We start from the raw sequence: 24,875 nt of genomic DNA, 5'->3' as shown, positions 1-24,875 counted from the left end.
TAGCTGGGACTACAGCCATGTGCCACCACATCCAGCTAATTTTTGTATTTTTTGTAGAGATAGGGTTTCACCATGTTTGCCAGGCTGGTCTCGAACTCCTGGCCTCAAGTGATCTGCCCACCTCAGACTCCCAAAGTGCTGGGATTACAGATGTGATCTCAGCTCACTGCAACCTCTTTCTCCTGGGTTCAAGTGATTCTCCTGCCTCACCCTCCCGAGTAGCTGGGATTACAGATGCCCACCACCATGCCCGGCTAATTTTTCTACTTTTAGTAGAGATAGGGTTTCACCATGTTGGCCAGGCTGGTCTTGAACTCCTGACTTCAAGTGATCTGCCCGCCTCGGCCTCCCAAAGTGCTGGGATTAAATGCATGAGGCATCGTGTCTGGCCTGATTAATGCGTACTTTCCAAAATGTTTACAAAGAAAGAGAGAGCTCTCTAGAAGAGAGGAGGTCCCTATGACATAAGGGTCCAGAGAGGGCAGGCAGCCACTCTCTGGTGGCTTGTCATGGTGTGTCCCCATGACAAGCACCAGCAGCTTCCTATGAAGTTCCCAGTCTCCTTTATCTGATGTTTCTCTGTTCTGCCAGGTTTGAAGCATCTAAGTAACCGGTGACCCAGTTCTCAGAAAAATCTCCCCTGCAGTCCTTTTGTAAGGGCCCTGGGGACAGCAGGGCACTTGGCAGTTGCCAGCTCTCTGGGCACAAAGAGAAAATTATTCTTCTTGCCACTAAGGCAGGAAAGGGGGAGACTTCAGAGTGTGGAGGGCTGCCCAGCTGAGGTCTGCTCAGCCACCTCTCCATGGGTCTGGGTGAAGAGGGCTGTGCTCTGTTGCGGGCAGGGGACTGGTCAGTCTCCCTTTGCAATGAACTCCTGTCTCCATTATCCACTGTAGAATGAGCCACCCCAGAATGTAGAGCCTTCAAACGACAGTGTGTCACTATCTCTCCTAGTCCTGTGGGTTTCTCCCTCAGGGTTTCTTATGCTGGTGCAGCTGTAGCCAAAGTCATGGCAAGGTTTGATTGGACTGGATGTCTAAAACAAATTCTTCACTCCTGTGGCTGGTGCCTCAGCTGAGATGGCTGGAACAACCATGGCCCTGGTTGGCCATCTTTTCCCTCCATCCTGGGCTTCCCACATGCTTAGCTTGGGCTTCCTCACATCGTGGTGGCTCAGAATAGTCAAACTTCTTTGATGGCAACTGGCTTATCCCAGAGCAGCATTCAAAAACACTAAGGTAGAAGCTGCAAGATTTCCCGTGACCTGGCCTCAGAAGGCAGGCTGCCACTTCTGCTGCTTTTTATTGGTTCTATGGTGCCAGCCCAGAGGAAAGTGGCTGGGGCTGAGCAAGAGTGTGAACCGCAGTGTGCAGTTTTTGGCGGGCCATTTCCCATGGCCAGCTACCATGATGATGCTTGTCATTCAGCACTTTCTTCTCTTAGTTCTCTTCCTACCTCACTGTCCACAACTTCTTAGTCTTTTCAGGTGGTTCTTCCTCATCTTGTGGCTTTGAATTAATCAAGTGCCCAAAGCTCAGGCTTGGGCCTCTTCTCTCTCTCCCATCTCATCCAGACTCATAGCTCTAAACACTAATAAGCTGACAACTTCTGAGTTTACATCCCCAGCCTGGACCTCTCCCCTGAAGTCTAGACTCTAGTCTCCAACTGCCATCTTGGCATCTCTGCTCGGATGTCTCACAGGGACCTTGATGTTAGCAGCGCCAAAGCCACCTTTCAGCCAGGCGTGGTGGCTCACGCCTGGGATTCCAGCACTTTGGGGGGCCAAAATGGGAGGATCACTTCAAGCCAAGAGTTTGGGACCTGCCTGAGCAACATAGGGAGATCCTGCCTCTACAAAAAAATTAAAAAATTAACCAGGTGTGGTGGCATGCATCTATAGTCCCAACTACTCAGGAGGCTAAGGTAGGTGGATCTCTTGAGCCTGGGAGGTCAAGGCTGCAGTGAACCATGATTGAACCACCACACTCAAGCCTGAGTGACAGAGAAAGACCCTGTCTCAAAAAAAGAAAACAAAACAAAACAAAACAAACAACACACATACACACACACATACAAATAAAATAAAATAAAATAAAATAAAGGGGCCTTTCATCCTTTGCTCCCAGTCAATGTTCGCCTTACAAAGTTTCCCCAAATCAGTTACTAGCAGCTCTATCTTTCCAGTTGCTCAGGCCGAATATCTTGGAGTTGGCCTGGATTCCTCTGTGTTGTCACCCTTAGCAAATTCTTCAAATATCCATCATGGCTCACTTGAACCAGGTAAAAAAAAACCTCACAATTTGTTTTCTTCCACCTTTGTCTCCCAAGGTCTGTCCTCCAACCAGCAGCCAGGGACTCTATTAAATTTAAGTCAGATCACATCCCTTCTCTGCTCAGAAACCTCTAATGTTTTCTCATCTCACTCAGTGGCCCTACAAGGGCCTACATGACCCAACGCCCTGTTATCGCTTTTTTTTTTTTTTTTTTTTTTTTGAGACACAGTCTATCTGTGTCACCCAGGCTGGAGTGTAGTGGCGAGATCTCAACTCAGTGTAATCTCCGCCTTTTGGGTTCAAGCAATTCTCATGCCTCAGCCTCCCAAGTAGCTGGGACTACAGGCACCCGCCACCACACCCGGCTAATTTTTGTATTTTTAGTAGAGACCAGGTTTCACCATGTTCGCCAGGCTGGTCTCGAACTCCTGACCTCGGCCTCCCAAAGTGGTGGGATTACAGGTGTGAGCCACCATGCCCGGCCGCGCTGTTATCTCTCTAACCCCATGACTTGGTACTCTCTCTCTTGCCATCATCACTGGAGTCACACTGACCTTGACTGTTCTTAGAACACTTCAGGCGGGTTTGTGATGCGGGGCCTTTGCTCCTGCTGTTCTTGCTGCTGGAATGCTCTTTCCCGTATCCTTTTGGCTTGTTGTTTCATTTCCTTCAGCTCTCTATTCAGATGTCTCCCTCTCACCGAGGTCTCTGCGGACCACCTGATATAAAGTAAGAATGCTTAGTCTCCTCCTGCACCCAGCCCTCCGTAACCTCCTCCACATGATTTTCTGCAAGCATTTTAGCATCATCTGATGTGTTATATTTTTATTTATTTGTTTGCTTTTTGTGCACTTCCCCTGACTAGAAGTTAAGCTACATGAGAAAGAGACTTAGTTTAAGTGGTAGGCAGGCTTCTCAGATGACTCCCACTGACCTGGGCATTCACAAACTTGTTTTCACTTATGTAATTTCCTTCCCTGAAGTGTGGGCTGGACCTAGTGACTCACTTCCAATGAATAGAACAAGGCAAACATGATGGGATGTCACTTCCATGATGAGGCTACAAGATACCATGACTTCCTTTCTGCTCACTTTTTCCCACTCACTCACTCCTTTGATAAAACCAGGTGCTATGCTGTGAGCTGCCCAAGGGATAGGCCCATGTGGCAAGGAATGGACCTCAACCAAGAACCCTCAGAACTGAATCCCTCCAACAAAAAAGAGAGAGAGCTTGGAAGCAAATCCTTCCCTAAGCAGATCCTTCCCCAGTCAAGCCTTAAGATGAGAATGCAGCCCCAGCCAACACCTGGACTGTGGCCTATGAGAGGCCCCAAAGCAGAGGACCTAACTAAGCCACACCTGGATCCCAACCTACAGAAATCATGAGTTAATAAATGTTGTTTCAAGCCACCAAGGTTGGGAAGTAATTTGTTATGAAGCAATAGATAACTAACACAGTTTATTTCAGAGGTATCTGCCATGCCTAAGCAGTGTTTGTTGTGGAAAAGTTATGTTCAGTTTGCAAGGAAGCATTTAGGGTGGTGAGGAAGAGCACAAGCTCTGAAGTTGGACAGCCCCGAATTCACATTCCAGCTCTGCTCCTGACTTGCTGTGCGATTTGGGGAGAGTCATTTCACCTCTCTGGACCTCAGTTTTCTCATGCACAAATGTAGCTTCCTACATTCACTCAACAAGTATTTATTAAGTCTCAAGTTTCTATTTCTCCCACATCCAGCACGCATCCAGTTCCTCAGCAAATCCTGTCATCTTCACGTTCAAAATATACGGATAGGCTATACCAATGCTGGGGACTCAAGAGTGAACAAAAGAGATGCAGCCCCAGTTTCATGGAGCTTGCAGTCTAGAGGGCAGAAATTTATTACACAGGTAATCATACAAATATTTAGTTAATAGCTGTGATAAGTGCTGTGCATGACAGATCAGCCAGCTAACTGAGCACATCAGAGATGCCTCATCTCTTGTGCAAGTCAGGGAGGGCTTCTCTGAGGAGGTGGCTGAGGAAGGAGGTGGCTGAGGAGGAAGCTGAGACCAATATAAAGAGTCACTCCAGCAAAAGTCCTAAAGTTGAATCCCATTGGATCCATCCGAGTTACATGCACATTACAGAGCCAGGAAGATGAAAATGCTGATTGGCCAGGCCAAGGTCATACCCCTCCCCAGGAGCCAGGGTTTAGGGTCAGCTTCACCCAAACCGCAGGTACTAAAAATGGTGGAAGAATGATTCTTCCTTGAAAACATTGGGGTGAGTTGTTATCAGAAAAGGTGTAAATGCTGGGCAGAAAGAAACAACAGCCATCCTCAGCAGGACTTAAAATTTTATCTAGAGTTTTTATCTTAGAGTTTGAACCTCACCTTCCCCATGGACGGGCTTCCAGAGCACAACTCCTCCCCGACCATGACAAAATTAGATAAAATTCATCACTCCCACTTTGAGGACACCACTATATTAAAATGTAGCATTTTAGACATTTAACATATATAAAGAACCCTTATTACTCAACAATAAGAAAACAGCCCAATGAAAGAAAGAGCAACAAAATTTTCAACAGACACTTCACAAAATAATACATGCAAATGGCCAATAAGCACATAAAAAGATACTCAATAGCGTTAGACATTAGGGAAATGCATGTTAAAATCATAATGAGATACCGCTTCACACTCATTAGAACGGCAAATATTAGAAAGACTGATCATCACAGGGTTGGCGAGGATGTGGAGCGCATAAAACTCTCACCCAGGGCTGGTGGGAATACAAAATGAGATAAACCACTTTGGAAAACAGTTCGGTAGTTTCTTGAAAAGTTAAATGTACCTACCATGTGACATGACTCAGTCATTTCACTCCTAGGTGTCTGCCTAAGAGAAGCTAAAATATCTGTCCACACAAAGATTTGTACACAAATGTTCAGAGCAGCTTTATTTGTAATCACCATAAATTAGAAGCAACTTAAAAAGTCCATCCACAGATGAATGGATAGACAAATTGTGATATATCCATACCATGGGATGTACTCAGCAATTAAAAGCAACACATTGTTGATTTCTACAACATAGATGAATCTCAAAATCATTATGTTGAGTGAAAGAAGCCAGGCAAAAGCATATACGTATGCTGCATAATTCCATTTCCATAAAACCTAGAAAATGCAAACTAATTTATAGTGACAGAAGTTATTCAGTAGTGGAGGGGATGCAGGTAGGAAGGAATCACAAAGGGACACATGGAAACTTTTGGGGGTGATGGATATGTGCTCTATCCTAGTTGGAGAGATGGTTTAATGGGTCTATGTCAAGAGTAATCAGGAGAGTGGCGTGAACCAGGGAGGTGGAGTTTGCCGTGAGCCAACATCGCGCCACTGCACTCCAGCCTGGGCGACAGAGCAAGACTCCATCTCAAAAAATAATAATAATAGGCCGGGCGCAGTGGCTCAACCCCAGCACTTTGAGAGGCCAAGGCAGGCGGATCACGAGGTCAGGAGATCGAGACCCTCTTGGCTAACACGGTGAAACCCCGTCTCTACTAAAAATATTTTTTTAAAAAAAATGTAGCCGGGCGTGGTGGGCACCTGTAGTCCCAGCTACTCAGGAGGCTGAGGCAGGAGAATGGCGTGAACCGGGGAGGCAGAGCTTGCAGTGAGCCGAGATCATGCCACCACACTCCAGCCTGGGCGACAGAGTGGGACTCCATCTCAAAAAAAAAAAAAAGAGTAATCAAATTGGGGCTGGGCTTGGAGGTTCATATCTGTAATCCCAACACCTTGGGAGGCCAAGGCAGGAGGACTACTTGAGCCCAGGAGTTCCAGACCAGCCCTAGGCAACAAAGTGAGGAAGGAAGATTGTTTTATTTGTTAAGGAAGATTTATTATCTCTGCAAATAATAAAATAATTTCAAAGACCAATCAAGTTATATACTTTAAATATGTGCCACCATCCAGGCACAGTGTCTCAAGTCCTGTAATCCCAACACTTTGGGAGGCCGAGGAGGGCTGATCACTTGAGGTCAGGAGTTCAAGACCAGCCTGGCCAACATGGTGAAGCCCCATCTTTACTAAAAATACAAAAATTAGCCGGGCATGGTGGCAGGTGCCTGTAATCCCAGCTACTCGGGAGGCTGAGTCAGGAGAATCACTTGAACCCAGGAGGTGAAGGTTGCAGTGAGCCAAGATTGTGCCACTGCGCTCCAGCCTGAGCGACAGAGTGACTCCATCTCAAATAAATAAATAAATAAATAAATGTACTATAATTATGCCCCAATAAAATTTGGGGGGAAACTTTATCTGGAGAAGAAAACAAACAGAAAAAGAAATATATTTGGAAGACTATATGCCAAAGAGTTAAGTATAATAGTTACCTTCAAAGAGTGGGAAAGGAGACAAGAGCTGTCACTTTAAGTTGTTTACAACAGGCACATATTACTTAATGAGTTTAAGGAAACAAGCAATATTGGTTTTGCCAGCAAGCCTTGGCCCAGCCTTTAGGAGACCTGTCACATGCCCACAAACGACCAGGTTATTCTGCCAAAAAAAGATACTTCCCGAATTTGAGTCAAGGGTTTCTGGGGGCAAATTCCCATCTGAAGACAATGAAAAATGTCCTCCCTCAGAACAAGGACTTTATTTACACCTTATATCTACATTCCGGACTGGGGCCCGCACGGGATGATAGCCTAGGAAGATAATGGAGTCATTCATCTCTGTCAAGGTTAGGCTCCACCTGCCAGCTTCCCATCTGGGTAATTAAACCAGCTGGCAGCTCTGTTATCAGTCTCCGTGGTGTCTGCAGCGCAGAGGAGGGCACCTCTGGACATGGCACTGGCTTCTCCAGAAAGACAGGTTCCTGAGTAACCTCAGGAGAAGCAAACTAAGCCCACGCTGGGTATTCAGGCCTGACTCTGGCTAGGAAGTAGAGCCAAAACCTAGGCAAACATGGCCCTCCTGGCACATCAGGGAGTTGGGAACAGATGTCTGAGCTTTTGCATTTGTATGGTTGCCCAGGTGTAAGCTTCTAACCTCACCCTAACCTTTAATTCTTTGAATGCCACGGGAGTTGCCTACCCCACAGCTAGTCCCCAATGAGCCCCACTTTCTTCCTTCCTCACTAAGACCACCAAGATGTTTCAGGGGAGCACCCCTCTGCCTGCCCCAGAAGGTAAACATTAACCAGACCTGGCCCTCGCTCCCTAGAGCATGGTCCAGCATCAGCATCCCCTGGGAGTGTGGTGGAAATGCACAATTTCAGGCGCACCCAGACCTGCTGAATCAGAACCTTCACTTTAACTCCCTGGAGATTTGATCGTGTTCATTCACAATTCTGGCTGAACGTCAGAAACGTCTGGAGCGTATTCCATGATACCAATGCCTGGGATCTTCTCCTAGAGATTTTGACTTAATCAATCTGGAATACAACCTGGACATCAGTATTTTTTTAAGTTGTGATGTACACTTAGTAGCATGTGTAAGGTGCACAAACTTTAAACGGATAGCTTGATTTTTTTTTTAAGACAGTCTCACTCTGTTGTCCAGGCTGAAGCACAGTGGCGCGATCATGGCTCACTGCAGCCTCTACCTCCTGGGCTCAAACGATCCTCCTGCCTCAGCCTGCCTAGTAGCTGGGCCTATAGGCATACATCACCATGTCTGGCTAATGCTAAAGTTTTTTTTTAATTTATTTTTAGTACAGATGGGGTCTTGCCATATTGCCCAGGCAGGCTGATCTCAAACTCCTGTGCTCAAACAATCCTCCTGCCTTGTCCTCCCAAAGTGCTGGGATTACAGGCTCGAGCCACAGTGCCCAGCTCAGCTTGATATTTTTTACACATGCGTACACACATGCAACCACCACCCAGATGATGGGATAGAACATTTTCAACACCCCAGAAAATTCCCTCTTGCTCCATCAAGGTAAGGTGACAAACCATCCTAATTTGCCCAGGATTGAGGGGATTTTCTGGGACAGAGGACTTTCAGTACTAAAACCAAGAAACTCCCAAGCAAACCACAAGTTGGTCACACTACTTCAGGGTCTATACTCCAGTGCAGCCTGCAGAGGTAACCACCATTCTGACGTCTATCTAGCGGTAGCTTTAAGAGTTCCCTGGATAATTCCAATGCGCAGCCAGGGCCAATTCTAGTGTGTATCACAATTATCTGGAGCCCTTGTTAGAATCCATTGCTGGGCCTCACCCCTAGACTTTCTAATTCAGTAGATCTGGGGTGCAGCCCCAAAATATGTTTTTGTCTTTGTTTTTTTTGAGACAGAGTCTCGCTCTGTTACCCAGGCTGGGGTGCAGTGGCATGATCTTGGCTCACCACAACCTCTGCCTCCCAGGTTCAAGCGATTCTTCTGCCTCAGCCTCCCAAGTAGCTGAGACTACAGGCATGCATCACCATGCCTGGCTAACTTTTGTATTTTTAGTAGAGACAGGGTTTCACTATGTTGGCCAGGCTGGTCTTGAACTCCAGACCTTGTGATCCACCCACCTCGGCCTCCCAAAGTGCTGGGATTACAGGCGTGAGCCACTGTGCCCAGCCTAAAATATGTATTTCTAACAAGCTTCCCAGGCGATGTGATGCAGGTACAGCTGGTCCCAGCACCTCACTTTGAGACTTCTGGCCTGAGCCAGTCACAGTCATTCTACTCTCCTTGCCAATGACTGGCTTAAGCTTGAAGCACACGACACACATCTGGCTAATGAGATGTGAGGAGAAGGCTGCTAGGACTTCTGGGACCACATTCCCAGAGAGTCTATTAAAATGGTACTCCTGGCTTGTGCCACACGGCAGCCATTGGCTGGGGTGAGGGGTGGGGGTCGGAAGAATGGGCTCCTGGGGAAAGATTTCTCCACTGATAGACAGATGCCTGGAAAGGTACATGCTCCTCTTCCTTTGAAAGTTCAGTTATGTCTGGGTGTGGTCGCTGGCATTGTGTCCTTGACCTTGTGACCTTCACACAACAAGCCTGGGGACAGCACACCAACCATCCAGGATGGCAGGGAGAAAAGTGGGAGAGATCTTGAGCCCTTGAAGAACTTGTTGAAATGGTGGATCAGCCAACCCTAAATGGTCCTCCTTAGGAACATCTCTCAAGCTCCACCACAGACCTACTGAACCAGAATCTGCATTTTAGCTGAGAAGCATCCAAAAGCACTGCTCCAACTTACACAGCAGAACACATGCTTTGGATTTTCTGGGCCTTTCTATTTAGCCCCATGTACTTTTTTTTTTTTTTTTTTTTTTTTGAGATAGAGTCTCACTCTGTCACCCAGGCTGGAGTGCAGTGGCGTGATCTCGGGTCACTGCAACCTCCACCTCCCAGGCACAAGCAATTCTGCCTCAGCCTCCTGAGCAGCTGGGATTACAAGCGTGTGCCACCATGCCCAGCTAATTTTTGTATTTTTAGTAGAAATGGGGTTTTACCATGTTGCCCAGGGTGGTCTTGAACTCCTGACCTCAGGTGATTCGCCGCCTCAGCCTCTCAAAGTGCTAGGGTTACAGGCATGAGCCACCACGCCTGGCCCCATCTACTAATAGCTGCATGAAATCATATTATTAATCATGTGAAAACAAAAAATCACAGGCACTACATACAGAAGCTCCCTAGCCAATTTTTCCATGCGTCTCATTGGCCAGAACTAGGCTGCATTCATTAGCTGCAGAGGAGGTTGGGAAGGTGAAGGTCTGGCCTCATCTGCTTCTGTCATGGGAGAAGGAAGCAAAGACCCAGGAGGGGAAAACAACTGTTGGGTAGAAACCATCAGTATCTACCACAAATAAGTATTATTAATGCCCATTTTCAGAGTAAGTCAAGGCTCAGAGGTGTGAACTCACTTGCCTAAGGTCACACAGCTAAAAAGTACCTGCCACTTTGTAAGAAACTGGTGTAAATTTTTACAAATGAGAGGGCTGAGTCAGTTAGTGCATGAAATGGGCCTTGAACCCAGATTCTGTGAAGTTCAATATGGTGATATAGCCACTTCCTCAAGTTGCCTTCCTTTTGCCTTTTGTGTGTGTTTATATCTTAAGGAAGATTTTTTTGGCTGGGCACAGTGGCTCATGCCTGTAATCCCACCACTTTGGGAGGCCGAGGCGGGTGGATCACCTGAGGTCAGGAGTTCGAGACCAGCCTGGCCAACATGGTGAAACCCCACCTTTACTAAAAAAATACAAAAAATTAGCTGAGCATGGTGGTGGGCACCTGTAATCCCAGCTACTTGGGAAGCTGAGGCAGGAGAATCGCTTGAACCCAAGAGGCAGAGGTTGCAGTGAGCCAAGATGGCGCCATTGCACTCTAGCCTGGGCAACAAGAGCAAGACTCCATCTCAAAAAAAAAAAGAAACATTTTTATATATTTTTTAAAGACAGAGCTAAATCAGGGAGCAGTAAGGTACCCATGTGACTTCCTGAGTGGCTAGCCACAGAGAGATGAATGCCTGATACAACTGGAATTTTCCCAGCTGCTTCTGTATGCCACCCAACCCAAAACGCATATGGAACCATTAGACACACAGGCAAATGTTATTTTCACCGTTTTCTGCCAAATGTCTAGCTGGCTCCACTGATAAATGATAAAGCTCAGGGTGGAGCCGGGTGCTTAACTTTCTCTGATGGTTCACTTTCCAGCTCAATTTCCCTTCCTGGCAGAGAGTTTGGGAAACTGGAACCCCATGATTTAGAGATGAGGAAAATTCCTCCTAAGCAAATGAAGCATGTTGAGTGTTTATGGAAATGTCTGGAGTTTGACATTTTTATTCTACTTTAACATGAGTCCAGCTCTGATAAGTGTTTAACTGATGTCTGTTATATGTGTCTGAGGCCCAAGTTTATCATGAACAAGTTTTTCAGCAGCTGAAGAATGTTGGACACAATTCTGTGTAGTGTTGCCGAGTTCATTCTCATCTCTGAGCCTTTGCACTTTCTGTCTCCACTCCCAGAATGCTCTTCCCTTTCAGATTTTCTTGTGCCCAGCTCCTATTCATCCTTCAGATCTTGGCTCACATGTCACATCCTCAGAGAGGCCTTCCCTGAATACTGTAATCAAAGTAATCCTCTAGTAATTTTCAATTTTCTTTCCCATTCCTTTTTTTTGAGACAGGGTCTTGCTTTGTTGCCCAGGCTGGAGTGCAATGGTGCAATCTCAGCTCACTGCAACCTCTGCCTCCCAGGTTCAAGCGATTCTCATGCCTCAGCCTCCTGAGTAGCTGGGATTACAGGTGTGTGTCCCCACACCTGGCTAATTTTTGTGTTTTTCGTAGAGAAGAGCTTTCACCAAGTTGGCCAGGCTGGTCTCAAACTTCTGGCCTCAAGCAATCCACCCGCCTCGGCCTCCCAAAGTGCTGGGATTACAGGTGTGAGCCACTGTGCCTGGCCTGTAAATCTCTTTAATGTCTGGGAGGCTGAAACACAAGAATTGCTTGAACCCGGGAGGCAGAAGTTGCAGTGAGCTGAAATCACACCACCACACTACAGCCTGGGCAACAGAGTGAGACTATGTCTCAAAAAGAGAGAGAGAGAGCCTAAGGAGAGAGGACATCTAAATAGAACATGTTTCGACGTTAGCTCTTCATGCACATGTATGTTCATCACAGCACTGTTCACAATAGCAAAGACATGGAATCAACCTAGGTGCCCATCAGCAGTGGAATAAAGAAAATGTGGTACATATACACAACAGAATACTACACAGCCCTGAAAAAAAATGAAATCCCCAGGCACAGTGGCTCACACCTGTAATCCCAGCACTTTGGGAGGCTGAGGTCGGTGGATCACCTGAGGTCGGGAGTTCGAGACCAGCCTGACCAATATGAAGAAACCCTGTTTCTACTAAAAATACAAAAATTAGTCAGGTGTGGTGGCGCATGCCTATAATCCCAGCTACTCGGGAGGCTGAGGCAGGAGAATCGCTTGAGCCCAGGAAGTGGAGGTTGCAGTAAGCCGAGGTCACCCCACTGCACTCCAGCCTGGCGACAGAGCGAGACTGTGTCTCAAAAAAAAAAAAAAAAAAAAGAAGGAAATCATGCCCTTTGCAGCAACATGGATGCAGCTGGAGGCCACTATCATAAGCAAATTACCACAGAAACAGAAAAACAAATACCATATGTTCTCACATACACATGGGAGCTAAACATTGGGTACACATGGACACATACAGATGAAACATTAGACACCAGGGACTACAAGAGGGGGAAGAGAGGGATGGGGCAGGGGGTGAAAAACCCCCTACTGGGTACCTTGCTCACTACCTGGATGACAGGCTTGAGGGGGAAGAGAGGGACGGGGTGGGGGGTGAAAAACCCCCTACTGGGTACCTTGCTCGCTACCTGGATGACAGGCTCAGTCATACCCCAAACCTCAGCACCACGAAATATATCCTTGTAACAATCCTACACGTGTACCACCTGAATCTAAAGTAAAAGTTGATATTTTTTTTTAATGTGCTCTTGGGTTAGATCTTAGACCATAACAAGGATATTAGTAGGAAAATTGGCAACATTTGAATGAAGTCTATAGAACAGATTGGTGATTCTTAAAGTATGGTGTTTAAGACCCTTTCAGGGGGGTGCAAGGTCAAAAGAATTTTCTTTTTTTTTTTTTTTTTTTTTTTTGAGGTGGAGTCTCACTCTGTCACACAGGCTGGAGTGCAGTGGCGCCATCTCGGCTCACTGCAAGCTCTGCCTCCCGGGTTCACGCCATTCTCCTGCCTCAGCCTCCTGAGTAGCTGGGACTACAGGCACCTGCCACCATGCTCGCCTAATTTTCTGTATTTTTAGTAGAGACAGGTTTTCACCGTGTTGGCCAGGATGGTCTCGATCTCCTGACCTCGTGATCCGCCCGCCTCGGCCTCCCAAAGTGCTAGGATTACACGTGAGCTACCGCGCCCGGCCAAGAATTTTCATAATGATAGTAAGACTTTATCTTTTAACATTCCCCTGTGACATTTGCGTTAAATGGTACAAAAACAACAGAGGGCAAAGCTGCTGGCTCCTTAGCATGAATCAAAGTGGTGGCACCTAATTCTATTAGTAATCACTGTATTCTTCACCCCTACAAGCCCACAGTAACAAGAAGAGAGCCAGTTTCACTTAGAAATGTCCTTGATAAAGCAGTAAAAATTGCTAATTTTATTGCATGTCAACCCTTGAATACACTTTTAAAATGTGTTTTTAAAATTCTGTGTGAGGCCAGACATGGTGGCTCACACCTGTAATCCTAACACTTTGGGAGGCCGAGGCAGGTGGATCACTTGAGGTCGAGAGTTGAAGACCAGCCTGGCTAACATGGCAAAACCCCGTCTCTACTAAAAATACAAAAATTCGCTGGGCGTGGTGGTGGGCACCTGTAGTCCCAGCTACTCAGGAGGCTGAGGCAGGAGAATCACTTGAACCCAGGAGGCGGAGGTTGCAGTGAGCCGAGATCCCGCCACTGCATTCCAGCCTGGGCAACAGAGTGAGACTGTCTTAGAAACAGTCTCAGCTGAGCATGGTGGCTCACGCCTGAAATCCCAGCACTTTGGGAGGCCTAGGCAGGCGGAGATCGCTTGAGCCCAGGAGTTCAAGATCAGCCTGGGCAACCTGGCAAAACCCATCTCTACAAAAAAATACAAAAATTAGCCAGGCGTAGTGGTGCATGCCTGTAGTCCCAGCTACTCGGGAGGCTGAAGTGGGAGGATCACCTGAGCCCAGGAGGCAGAATTGCAGTGAGCCGAGATCATCCTGGGCCACAGAGTGAGACTGTCTCCAGAAAAAAAAAAAGAAACAAACAAAACCAGAATCTCACTCTGTTGCCCAGGCTGGAAGATATCACTTCTATGTGGCATCTACACATATAAGTCAAAGTCATAGGACAGAAGCAGAGAAAATTGTTTTCAGGAGATACTGATCAAAGGGTAAAATTTCCAGTTAAACAAGAGGAATAACTTCAAGAGCTCTATTGTACATCATGGTGACTGCAGTTAATAAGAATATACTGTGTACTTAAAAATTGCTCAAGAGATTTTGTGTTCTTATCACAAAAAATATGTGAAGTATCATGCCTGTAATCACAGCACTTTGGGAGGCCGAGGGGGGCAGATCACCTGAAGTCAGGAGTTTGAGACCAGCCTGAGCAAAATGGTGAAACCCGTCTCTACTAAATACAAAAAATTAGCCGGGCGTGGTGGCAGATATCTGTAATCCCACCTACTTGGGAGGCTGAAGCAGAAGAATCGCTTGAACCCTGGAGGCAGAGGATGCAGTGAGCCGAGATCATGCCACTGTACTCCAGCCTGGGTAACGAGAGCAAAACTCTGTCTCTTAAAAAAAAAAAAAGTGAAGTAATGCATATTTTAATTAGCTTGATTTAGCCATTCCACAACGTATACATATTCCAAAACATCATGTTGTATACCGTAAATATATACAACTTTTATTTGTCCATTAACTATAAAATGTGATGTCACCTGATGTGCCCAGCATCATCATGTATGATGCTTTCTTGCCAAAATATTTAACTTGATCTTATCAAAACTTTAGATTGACTCTCCAATTTACAGGGGATGCAGGATACAGAGGAACAAATGAAATGACACCCCCAGAAGGCAACACTCAGATGAATCCAGAAGGTGAGACATTCTCTAGGACAAGCCCCTATGGTAAAGGGGAAGAAAGGGTGGTGCTAGGCTGGAAGAACCTGAAGGACCTAATGGCCTCCAGTCACACATATCCTCTGCCAGCTGTACAGGACTTTTGTGGACAAATGGGAAATTTATTGATGTGAAAAAATGGAGATGGTTAACTGACAGAGGTTACAAAACAGCACTATAGGCCAGGCGTGGTGGCTTACACCTAGAATCCCAGCACTTTGGGAGGCCAAGGCAGGTGGATCACATGAGGTTGGGAATTCGAGACCAGTGTGACCAACACAGCGAAACCCCGTCCCTACGAAAAATACAAAAATTAGCTGGGCGTGGTGGTGGGCACCTGTAGTCCCAACTACTCGGGAGGCTGAGGCAGGAGAATCACTTGAACCTGGGAGGCAGAGATTGCAGTGAGCCGAGATCACACCACTGCATTCCAGCCTGGGCAACAGAGTAAGACTGTCTTAAAAACAAAAACAAAAAACAAAACAAAACAAAACAGCATTATGGTATGATCCCACTTTGGTAAAGAATACATAGAGTGTATATATAAACATGTAGAAAAAGATCTAGAAGTGGCCTGACGCAGTGGCTCACACCTGTAATCCCAGCACTTTGGGAGGCCGAGGCGGGCGAATCACCTCAATCAGGAGTTCGAGACCAGCCTGCACAACATGGTGAAACCCCGTCTCTACTAAAAATACAAAAATTAGCCAGGCATGGTGGCAGGCGCCTGTAATCCCAGCTACTCGGGAGGCTGAGGCAGGAGAATCGCTTGAACCCGGGAGGCAGAGGTTGCATTGAGCTGAGACTCTTCTCAAAAAAAAAAAAAGACCTAGAAGTATATAAAATAAAATAAGGTTCAACAGTGGAGTCTGAGTTGTGTCAGTATCTTCTTGTTTTTATCCTTCTGTACTTCCCTCAACAGTGCACCACATATTCTGCTTTGGTTTTTGTTGTTGTTTGTTGTTGTTTTTTTCTGATTTAGTAATAAAGTTTTTTTTAACATTTTATTTGGAAATAACTATTGATTCACAGAGAACTGCAAAAATAGTATGTAGAATATCAAGTACACTTCAACCAGCTTCCCCCAAGTGTGACATCTTTTTTTTTTCTGTTTTGTAATTTTAATTGAAGAAATTGCTTTTTTTGTTGTTGCTTTGTTTTTAACAGGGTCACCAGCCTGGCAGTCACAGAAAACGCATTTGGCAACTTCCTGCAACTGTTGTGGAAATGACAGCAGGCCACGGTCCAAGCCAAAATGGAGAAGCCGGGCCTCGCAGAAGAAACCAGCAGGCAGCTCTGGGAGGCCATTTGCACAGAGCTTATTTTGAAGTCTTGGGATTCAAATCCCAACTCTGCCTCTGGATAGTCACAACCCACTGGATAGAGAATAGTTCAAGCAGAGTGTAATTTGAGACTAACAAAGGTGCGCCCAGGATATAAGGAAACCACATAAGCTAATGTTGACCCATGAAGCACCCCCTACACCTGACGGGGCTGGCAGGAAGCGGTTACCAGAGCCCAGAAAGTCAGGTGGGGAAGCACTTGAGGGGCTGTGGCCTTAGACAGAGGCAGCCAGGCTGAGGCATGTGCCTTAGGGGAACACACATCTCAGCCTCACCCTCCCTGCCTCCTGGGGAACCTTGAGGCCACCAGACAAGGAGCCATTAATGCAGTGAGAAGGGGATCGGAAGCGCTAAGGAAGACACTGGCAGAGCCATTTATTGTGCATCTGAGGCAAGTCACTTCCCCTGCCCAATCTGTTTCCTTGTCTGTAAAACTGGGATGTTACCTCACTCACTTGAGGTGAGGAATAAATTATTTAAAACATATAATGGTGGCTCACACCAGTAATCCCAATACTTTGGGAGGTTGAGGCAGGAGGATCGCTTGAGCCCAGGAGAGATCAGCCTGGGCAACAAAGGGAGACACTGTCTCTACAAAAAAATAGAAAAATTAGCCGGGCGCAGTAGCACAAACCTGTAGTCCCAGCTATTCGGGAGGCTGAGGCAGGAGGCTCGCTTGAGCCCAGGAGTTTGAGGCTGCAGTGAGCTGCGATCACACCACTGTACTCCAGCGTGGGGGACAGAGTAAGACTCTGTCTCAAAAAATAAATAAATAAAAATAAAACGTGGAAAGTACCTAGCATGAAGCCCAGTAGGAAATTTTTTTAAAGGCAGTTGTTGTTATTATAACTCAAGTGGGGAGAAATCAGGCTGAGAGAGGTACGTTAGAGTTGGCTGAAAGGTACGACAGCGAGGGATGTTTGAGGCAGCCTAACATACACTATGATAAATACCACCACACTCAACAAGCAGCCTCTCTCCCTGTAAAAACATCAGGTCAACCTGGGCAGAGGCAGAAGACTGCACATACTGCCATTTTAACATCAAGGCAAAAAAAAAAGTTCTCGCTCACTTGGCCCACTCCCATCTCAACCCTTCCTACCCACACAGTGGGGCCAGTCTATTTTAGCAAAAGACCATTTAGTTAAAGGAGGCTGACAAGGAAAGGATCCAGATTTCTCCTTTTCTGTCTTTTAAAAAAAGCCACAGATATAAATAAGCCCAAGACCGTCTGTTTCTGCCACCTTCTAAACAGACCTGTGATTAATTAATATCAGGACCATGGGAGACTGTGACCGAAGGATGGGTTAGGCTGGCCGCAGACCCAGCCAATTCCACAAGCCCAGGCTTTGAAGCCAGTTTGGAAACTAGCCATCGGGAAACTCCACAAACCTCAATTTCTCCCAGACAATTTTGGAGGAAAAACCCAAGTCAGCAAAGAATATGGAAATTACTGAGAAGGTACGAGGTCCACGGAGGCTGCATCTTAAAGAATGATTGCCATCGGCCGGGCGCGGTGGTTCACACCTGTAATCACAGCACTTTGGGAGGCCGAGGCAGGCGGATCATGAGGTTAGGAGATCAAGACCATCCTGGCCAACATGGTGAAACTCTGTCTCTACTAAAAATACAAAAATTAGCTGGGTATGGTGGTGCATGCCTGTAATCCCAGCTACTCGGGAGGCTGAGGCAGGAGAATCACTTCAACTAGGGAGGTGGAGATTGCAGTGAGGCGAGATCATGCCACAGCACTCCAGCCTGGCGATAGAGGGAGACTCCATTTCAAGGAAAAAAAAAAAAGAAATTCAAATTTAACTGAGCATCCTATGTTTCAGCTGGCATCCCAGCTCAGGAATGACAAGAACAGTGCCGAAAGGGACACACAGCTCAAGCTACAGAGGTCTCCAACTGGTGGCCTCCAGGCCATATGAGGCCCATGCATGTGTGTTGCTCAGTCTTCACAGTTTATAAAATTGGAACAGGCTACAAACATTTCAAAGAACTTTAAAGGATTTCTTGCCTCTTTAAAAATGGGAAGCTCCAACCATGCAGGTAGAAGCTGCCCCACTATGGGAACATAATGGGGACAGAAGGGAACGTGGAAAAGTGAAAACTGATCACTGACTTGTTAGGATGGAGAAATTGTGAATAAATCTGTTTAGGGGTTGTTTATTGCATAAGGAGTCTGGAAGTGACAGTGTCAGTAGCCCATGCCTGGAGAACCAGCCCTCTGCAGGCTCCACTGCTGCGGTCCCAGAAGTGCTGGCTGCAGTGTCTGAAAAACTTGCCCATCTGCACCATCTCTGCCAGACGGACTTGTACTTCCCTCTTTCCAGGCACAAGATGAAGGCCTCTTGCCACGGGCTGGAGAAATCAGTCCCTACAACACCCCTTGAAGACACAGGCTGGAGCTGCAAGTCCTGGGAGAGACCTGCTCTATCTTCTCTGGCAATTGTGGCCACTACTAGAGGAGCTCAGGCAGGCAAAATCCAGGAAAAGAAAAAGAAGATTGAGCCAATGGCTAATACATAACAGAGCCGGGATTTGAACCCAAGTCTAGCTCCAGAGCCTATGTTTGTTTTTAACATTTTTAAAAAGCACTTTCGGAGGGTGAGGCAGGAGGATCACTTGAGACCAGGAGTTTGAGATCAACTCCAGCAACATAGTGAGACCCCTATCTCTAAAAAAATTTAAAAATTAGCTGAGTGTGGTAGCATGCACCTGTAGTCACAGCTACTCAGGAGGCTGAGGTGGGAGGATTGCTTGAACCTGGAAGGTGGAGGCTGCAGTGAGCTAAGATCGCACCATTGCACTCCAGCCTGGGTGACAGAGCAAGACCCTGTCTCAAAAATAAATAATAAAAAAATTGTCATACAATAAAACTATTTTTTTATTTTGCTGTACAGTTCTATAAATCTGGGTTTTTGTTTTGTTTTGAGACGGAGTCTCACTCTATTGCCCAGGCTGGAGTGCAATGGTGCGATCTCAGCTCACTGCAGCCTCCACCTTCCAGGTTCAAGCGATTCTCCTGCCTCAGCCTCCCAAGTAGCTGGGATTACAGGAACGCGCCACCACGCCTAGCTAATTTTTGTATTTTTAGTAGAGATGGAGAGATGGGGTTTCACGATGTTGGCCGGGGTGGTCTCAAATTCCTAACCTCAGGTGATCCACCCACCTGGGCCTCCCAAAGTGCTGGGATTACAGGCGTGAGCCACCATGCCTGGCCCAGTACTATGAATCTTAACACATGTACACATTCATGTAACCACTACTGCAATCATGACACCGCAAACACTTCCTTGTGCGATCCCTTTACATCCACATCCGCCACCCATCCTAACTTCTGGCAACACCATCATCTCTTCCCTTCATCATACCTTTGTCTTTTCCAGAATGTCAAATAAATGGAATCACACAGCATGTAACCATTTGAGGCTGGCTTCCCTCAGTCAGCATCACATCTCTGGGGTTCATCCAAGTTGTTGCACAATCACTAGTTTATTCCTTTTCACTCGGATGAAGATGACTATTACTTATCGGGGGACCTGCCCTGATAATCACGTGGGTTCTTTTCTATTTTCCTAAGCATTGGCTGGCTTGAGAAATAAAGGGACAGAGTACAAAAGAGAGAAATTTTAAAGCTGGGCGTCCGGGGGTGATATCACACATTGGTAGGATCCGTGATGCCCCACAAGCCACAAAAACCAGCAAGTTTTTGTTAGGGATTTTCAAAAGGGGAGGGAGTGTGTGAATAGGCGTGGGTGACAGACATCAAGTACTTAACAGGGTAATAGAATATCACAAGGCAAGTGGAGGCAGGGCGAGATCACAGGACCACAGGACCGACGCGAAATTAAAATTGCTAATGAAGTTTCGGGCACCATTGTCATTGATAACATCTTATCAGGAGACAGGGTTTTGAGATCAACCAAAATTTATTAGGCGGGAATTTCCTCTTCCTAATAAGCCTGGGAGCGCTATGGGAGACCGGAGTTTATTTCACCTCTGCAATCTCGACCATAAGAGACAGGTACGCCCCGGGGGGGCCAGTTCAGATACCTACCCCTAGGTGCACATTCTCTTTCTCAGGGATGTTCCATGCTGAGAAAAAGAATTCAGCGATATTTCTCCCATTTGCTTTTGAAAGAAGAGAAATATGACTGTTCTGCACGGCTCACCGGCAGTCAGAGTTTAAGGTTCTCTCTCTTATTCCCTGAACAATTGCTGTTATCCTGCTCTTTTTTCAGGGTGCCCACATTTCATATTGCTCAAACACACATGCTGTACAATTTTTGTAGTTAACGCAATTATTACAGGGTCCTGGAACGACATACATCCTCCTCAACTGACAGGATTAAGAGATTAAAGTAAAGACAGGCATAGGAAATCACAAGGGTATTGATTGGGGAAGTCCATGAAGTCTTTACAATTGACGTTTAGAGATTGCAGTAAAGACAGGCGTAAGAAATTACAAAAGTATTAACTTGGAGAACTAATAAATGTCCATAAAATCTTCACAATCCACGTTCTTCTGTCATGGCTTCAGGCGGTCCCTCCGTTTGGGGTCCCTGACTTCCCGCAACAATTACTGACCTAACCCTGTGGTCAAGCATTTAGAGGACACATTGTCTCACTTGATCCTCACAGTAACTCCAGGAGGAAAGACATGTTATGCCCACTTTACAGATAGGAGATCTGGGGAAGTTACTGCTGTCTGCCAGGAGCTGGGAATAAGCCCAAGCTCCAAACCATTTGTAAAACTGCTCTGTTCCCAGAAAATGAGTAGTGGGGTATGGGGGAGATAATACCACCACCTCTCAGCTAAAATTCTGGAAGACATTGTGAATCTCTTATTTTTTCCCAGAGCTTTCCAGAAATGCTTGTGTGGGTTTTTCTTTGTTTTTGTTTTGTTTTTATTTTGAGATGGAGTCTCACTCCATTGTCAAGGTGTAGTGCAGTGGTGCAATCTCGGCTCACTGTAACCTCCACCTCCAGGGTTCAAGTGATTCTCCTGCCTCAGCCTGCCAAGTAGCTGGGACTACAGGCACGGGCCACCACGCCCAGCCAATTTTTGTATTTTTAGTAGAGACGGGTTTTCACCATGTTGGCCAGGATGGTCTCGATCTCTTGACCTCGTGATCTGCCCGGCTCGGCCTCCCAAAGTGCTGGGATTACAGGCGTGAGCCACCGCACCTGGCCATGCTTGTGCTTTTACCCATGCAGCTGGTGAGGGTCTTAAGCAAAGGCCCTTGGAAATTAGGGGCCTAGGATAGTACTGGTTCACATCCCAGCTTTCAAGAACCACCTTCAAGGTATATGAACTCACCAAACCTCCCTGAGCCTGTTTTGCTATCTATAAAATAGGGTAATAACAGAGTTGGGGTATAGATTAAATGAGATAATAGCACAATATTGGCACGTGGCAAGCACCCAATAAACCTCATTTCACAGATGAGGAAACTGAAGCTTATAGAAGGAAAGGACTCCTCAGTCAAGAAGACAAAGAGGTAAAACGAGACTGAAGCATCAAATGTTTGGTGGGACGGGTAGGAGCTAAAGCTAGAGACGGGTTGCCAATAGTTTGATCATTAGAGGCCTACAACTGCCTTGGAGCTCAGAGAAGCAACAGCAAAGCTGAGACTATGGGTGTGGCTGGGAGTTCTCCAGGAAGCTTCTCTGGCCCCTGGCTGGCAGGTATTTGGGGCCATTTCTGACCTCAGTGGTATCTCATCAACACAGAAGTCCAGCAAAAGCATTTGAGCTTTTAAGAGCCAGAAATTATCTCCTTCCTGTATCCATTAGACTGCATTTAAGTAACATGTTGCAATTAAGCCAAGGGTTACAAATACAAGTGCCAGGCCAGGCACAGTGGGTCATGCCTGTAATCCCAGCACTTTGGGAGGCCTAGGCAGGTGGATCACTTGAGGTCAGGAGTTCGAGACCAGCCTGGCCAACATGGTGAAACCCCACCTCTACTAAAAATACAAAAATTAAGGGGCACCGTGCAGGCTTCTGTAATCCCAGCTACTCAGGAAGCTGAAACAGGAGAATCCCTTGAACCCAAGAGGCGAAGGTTATAGGGAGCTGAGATTGCACTCCAGCCTGGGGGACACAAGACTCCATCTCAAAAAACAAAACACCCCACAAATACAAGAGCAGACTGACAGAATCAAATGCATGCTCTGCCACTTAACAGCTGTATGACAAACTATATATACACATATACATAGATGTATATATACATTTATGTATATACTATACACATAGACAGTACCTGTTAGGCACTAAGTAAAAACATGGCCAGGCATGGTGGCTCATGCCTGTAATTCTAGCACTTTGGGAGGCCAAATAGGGAGGATCCCTCAAGCCCAGGAGTTTGAGACCCGCCTGAGCAACAGAGTTTCTATTTAAAAAAATAAAAAACAAGATAAGGGAATAGAAAGTGATACAGATGATTAGATAGTTCCCCAGAGGGAGTATGTGAGAGCAAATACCTGAATGACACAAGGCAGAGGGCCGTGCAAAACTCTGGGGGTCTAGGGCTGATCATTCCAGGCAGTGGGAAAATCAAGTGCTAAGATACTGAGGTTGGAGTAATCCTAAAGGAATGGAGAAATCAGGGGGCCCATGTGGCTAAGATTGAAAGGAAAGAGATGAAGTTAGAGGTTAAGGGAAGGGGAAGATCATGTAGGCCCTGATGGACTTTGGCTTTTACTGTGTGAGGTGGGGAAGACACTGGAGGCTTCTGAGCAGAGAGCTCCATACCTAATTCAGGTTTTCACAGATCGCTCTGGTTGCATCTCAATTGATTGTAGGGAGCAAAGGCTGAAGTAGAGACCAGTATTCCAAGCTTGTTTGATGGTTTGTACCAAGGTGGTAGCAATGAAGACGCTAAGAGGGGGTGGGTTTCAGATGTATTTTGAAGGTAGAACCAATAGGATTTGCCAAGGGATTCACATGGTACATGAGGTTGATTCCACAGCTCCTGACCAACTGGACTTCTGGTGTTGCCAATACCTGGGAAGGGAAGATTGCAGGAAGCACAGACTTGCAGGGAATGGGGTTAGGTGAGTGAAGCATCAGGCGTTTAGTTTTGGACATGTTAAGTCAAATGCACAAATAAGTCTGAAAATGTAGGCTGGGGCCAGACATAAACGCCTCAAATGCTACGTGGAGAAATTGAAGTAGCATCAGTTGACTTAGGTAATGGAGATGCCCATGTCAGGACCTTTAGAGTTGGCATTATAGAGTTGTGAATTTACTGCTTTGTAGCAAGTTATCTCAAAACCTAGTGGCTTGAAATACATTTCCCATAGGTCAGAAATCCAAGCACAATCTGGGTGGGTCCGCTCTCAGGGTTTCTCACAAGCATCTCCGAGAGGTCTGCTGGGGTGGTAGTCATCAAGCCTCCGCTATAGAAAGACGTGCTTACAAACTCACATGGTTGTTGGGTAACTCCTCCCACACTAATGGTTCAACCTCAGTTGATTGCTACGCTGGCCTTTCCCAACATGGCAGCTTAATTAAAAGTGAGCAAGCTAGACCAGGTGTGGTGGCTCACGCCTGTAATTCCAACACTTTGGGAGGCCGACGCAGGCAGATCACTTGAGGTCAGGAGTTCAAGACCAGCCTGGCCAACATGGTGAACCCCCTCTACTAAATATACAAAAATTAGCCAGGCGTGGTAATCCAAGCTACTCGGGAGGGTGAGGCAGGAGAATTTGCTTAAACCCAGGGGACGGAGGTCGCAGTGAGCTGAGATCTCAAAAAAAAAAAAAAAAAAAAAAAAAGTGAGCAAGCCAAGGAGAATGAGAAAAAGAGCTAGCAAGTCTCAGAAGTAACACTAGGTCCAGCCTAGTCAAGGGGAGGGGATTCTGAGTCAATACCAGGAGTCATTTTAGAAATCTAGAGGTCCCAGGCTGGGCGCAGTGGCTCATGCCTGTTATCCCAGCACTTTGGGAGGCCGAAGTGGGCAGATCACAAGGTCAGGAGATCAAGACCATCCTGGCTAAAACAGTGAAAACCCGTCTCTACTAAAAATACAAAAAATTAGCCAGGCGTGGTGACGGGCACCTGTAGTCCCAGCTACTCGGGAGGCTGAGGCAGGAGAATGGGAACCCAGGAAGCAGAGCTCCCAGTGAGCTGAGATCATGCCACTGCACTCCAGCCTGGGTGACACAGCGAGACTCCGCCTCAGAAAAAAAAAAAGAAATCTAGAGGTCCCATCTTTGAGGTGAGATTTTAAGATACTTAAAAAATTATTCAGTGTGTATTTTAAATAAAAAATCATCATATTGATAAATGATGCAGCCTATTTTTGCAATTTCCTATGAAGTTTATAAACAAATACCATAGCCCATATCATCCTTACTCATCTCATGCAACCATTAAGGCCTAATACCCACGATTTAACATACACGATCTTGTGCAGGTGTAAGCATACAAGTGAGATACCTCTGTATTGACCCTCTGCTTCGAATTCTGGCCCAAGTGTGCTTGCTTATTCTTAGGTTTCCAATGCAGAAGCCAATCACGAGGCACAATACCTGTGGAAAGCCAGGCTTTGCCCACAGAAACCAACTGCCCACTAGGGTGATTCTCCCCTCAAAAAACTAAAACC

At 46.3% G+C, this 24,875-nt stretch overlaps 1 protein-coding gene across 1 annotated transcript in view; it reads left to right on the top strand.

Annotated features, from left to right (window-relative positions):
- The window catches only part of KCNB1 (potassium voltage-gated channel subfamily B member 1), a 185,192-nt gene extending 168,979 nt beyond the window's left edge, over positions 1-16,213 (top strand). The window contains exon 4 of the transcript XR_004668322.2: positions 16,080-16,213. The gene's annotated coding sequence lies outside the window, so the exon portion shown is untranslated. The remainder of the gene's footprint in view (positions 1-16,079) is intronic.
- The last annotated feature ends 8,662 nt before the right edge of the window (positions 16,214-24,875 follow it).

This window comes from Pan paniscus, chromosome 21, assembly GCF_029289425.2.
Source record: "Pan paniscus chromosome 21, NHGRI_mPanPan1-v2.0_pri, whole genome shotgun sequence".
Lineage (NCBI taxonomy): Eukaryota > Metazoa > Chordata > Mammalia > Primates > Hominidae > Pan > Pan paniscus.
The sequence above is the reverse complement of the archived record's forward strand: the minus strand, read 5'-3'. Positions and strand labels throughout refer to the sequence as shown.